This window comes from Mesoplodon bidens (genome assembly GCF_964165515.1).
Source record: "Mesoplodon bidens genome assembly, chromosome: 18".
Lineage (NCBI taxonomy): Eukaryota > Metazoa > Chordata > Mammalia > Artiodactyla > Ziphiidae > Mesoplodon > Mesoplodon bidens.
In genome coordinates, this window is record NC_138175.1 from 44,569,918 (window position 1) to 44,572,873 (window position 2,956).

A 2,956-nucleotide genomic window follows, 5' to 3' on the forward strand; every position below is an offset into this window, starting at 1 on the left:
CGCCCACCGCCGACGTTCGAAGCACTGCCTTGTGGGTAACGTGATTTCTGACTGCATCCGGGTGAACTGGGGAGCTCACTTCTTGTTTTCTGTGAGAACTGTACCCTGAGGTTCCAAAGAGGGGGCGTGGCCTCGTTTCTTTTTAAAGGCACGCAGATTTCCTTGTCCCTTCAGGCAATGCCCCGCCCTTAAAGGTCTGTAACACGTGACCCATGCCTTGACCTTCCGCACTGTACTCCTGCCCCAGGGTTTCACTTCTCTGAGCCAGGATTTACAATGAAAAATGAAGATTATTCTTTAAGGTAGTAATTTAAAGTGTTTCCCTAATCCGTGGTTTCCAGCCCACAGACCACATCAGCATTACCTCGGAATTTGTTACAAATACAAGCCCTAAGACCCCACTTCAGACATACTGAATCATGTACTCTTGGGTGGGGCCGCGTACCTGTGCCTAAGACGCCCAGGGGATTTTAATGCTCCAACACAGTTAAGAACAGGACTCTTTAAATTCCAGTGAATGAGACAAAGCTATCTACTTCCTGGGAGATAACTAAAAAGTGCTCAGCACTAGGCCTAACATAATGATAAGTACTTAAGAGCTTTTGCTGTCATTATTATTTTATATTAGTATTATTGGCAATGTCTTCACAAGGATCTGGCATACACTGCTGTGAGAGTAAGTCTGATATAATTCTTTGCAGAGTCATTGGTGATATTTGTCAAAACATGAAATATATTGACTCTCTGGCTCAACAAGAAGCCTCCTAAGTAGTGTTTAAAACTTTTACATAATACAGTGTTGTACCATTTGGCACATGTAATTTTGTTTTTTTTTTAATGGTCCATGCAGCAGCGTTTCATAATATAGGTAAATCTATTGCCCAAGGGATACTTCCTTACAGGCCACATGATTCAAAATTTAGCATCACCAGGAGTAATTGCCTGCAGGCCTAAGTAAAGAGTAAAGTTGACATGGTTTCTAGTTTCTTGGTTATTTTTCATCTTTAATTCATAGGAACCAGGACCTCACCCTTCCAGCCTTCAGGGCAGCCAGGCACAAATGAATGGTCATGAGACAGCCAAGTCTAACACCCAGGGTCTCAGGGTCACCAAGTCTTGTTCTCATCAAGGGACTGTCAACCCATCACCCAAACTTAGAGTCCACAAGAAGATGGCAGTAAATCCTGAGGGTTGTGAGAAGTGAAAGCATTAAGTCCAAAGAGGCATAACGAGGATGGAGCAGAAAAGAGACAACATGATGATGGCAGCTTCACAATCACTTCTGCCCATATTCCATTACCCACAACTCATTCATATGGTCCCCAAATGGATTGATGACCACCCAGCCATTTTCTAGCACAATCCTTTAATTTGGTCATCAGGTCTCCTTTTTATTATTTATCCTCTATATTCCACACTCTCACTTACTCCTTAATGTGACAAGCCAAAACCCTGTCCTGTCTCTGACCTCATCTAAATTTTAGAATCTCTGAGTGATGTGTCATATTAGGCATCTGGTCCAGATTTTGTCCCTCTAAGATCAGGAAGCTCAAAACAAAGCTAAATGTGGCTTCTACCCAGACCTGATGTGCAACTGCCAGTCAAAGACATGATGGAAGGACATAAACTACTGGGAAAAAAAACCCTGCCAGCTGAAATTTCTATGCACAGCAAAGTACCTTCCAAGAACAGTGTGAAATAAGACCATTTAAGGCCAAAAATGTGAAATTAATGGAAAAATAACCCTCACAAAATGACAATCTAATGATCATGTTTAAGGTCAAAGTAAAGTGATTCCAGTTGAAAATTCTGCAAGATAGAAGGAATAAGTATACAAGAAAGGTGTGTTTGTGCATTTATACAACCACTCATTAGCTATATGAAATCATTACATTTCCTTTTTGAGTTAGAAAGATGAACTTACCATATATATCCTCAATAACACATAATTTAATATGGGGAAATTGTTCTAAATCCATTATATTGTCCAAGTGGAAGTAAAGGAATTTATAAATCTATACTTTAATATGTTAAAGATGTAAAAAGATGGAAAGATATTTTGTGTTAATGAATTGGAAGACTGAACACAGTAAGGATGTCAAATCTCCCCAGACTGATACATAGGTTTAATACAACTCCTATCAAACTAACAGGGCAGGGTAAACAATTTATATTCAACTAGTTTGAATAATTTCAATGGGCTCTAAGTTATAGGGGTGGTAGCTGGTTGCCTGGTACCTGGCCCTGGAATGATTAAGGCAGAGGAATATTGCTTCCTGGGGCACACAGGCAGATAGAGGAGGTATGGCTCTGGATTGATTAGTTTGCATGTTCTGGGCTGAGTCCTTTGCTATCCTCAAGAATTGGCTAGCCCTGGGAGGGGTAGTCTCTCCCCATTCAGAGCTGCCCCTTCTAGGGCTAGCCAGTTCTTAAGGGCAGCCATACCTCCTGAAGATACATTGTTTACCCTGCTCTGTCTTGCCTTTCTCATGGAAACCCCAATAGTCTGTGGCCTAAACCTGTCTCTTGCTCCTGCTTCTGTTTTCTGACCAAAATCTCCTGTGGCCCTGCACGGCATGCCATTCCTCTTGTTTCCAGGGGAACTGAGTGACATTATAGGCTACTTTCAGTGGCATTGAGCTCTCTATGTTGTCACTCAGTCACCTTTAAAGATTAAGACCCAGGCACAAAACAGTATGTGTGCAAGTGAGAGAGGAGAGGGAGAGAGAGGAGGAGAGACTATAAAGGGATAAAGGGATATCATGAGGGAGATTTTCATGGAGATAGAATGGTTCTGTATCTTGATTGCAGTGGTGGTTACACAATTCTGCATGTGATGCAATGATGTAGTATTACATGTACACATATTGTATGAGGGTTAAATTCCTGGTTTTGATGTTCTAATAATTACCTAAGAAGTAACCATTGGGGAGAAACTGAGTGAAGGGTAACATGA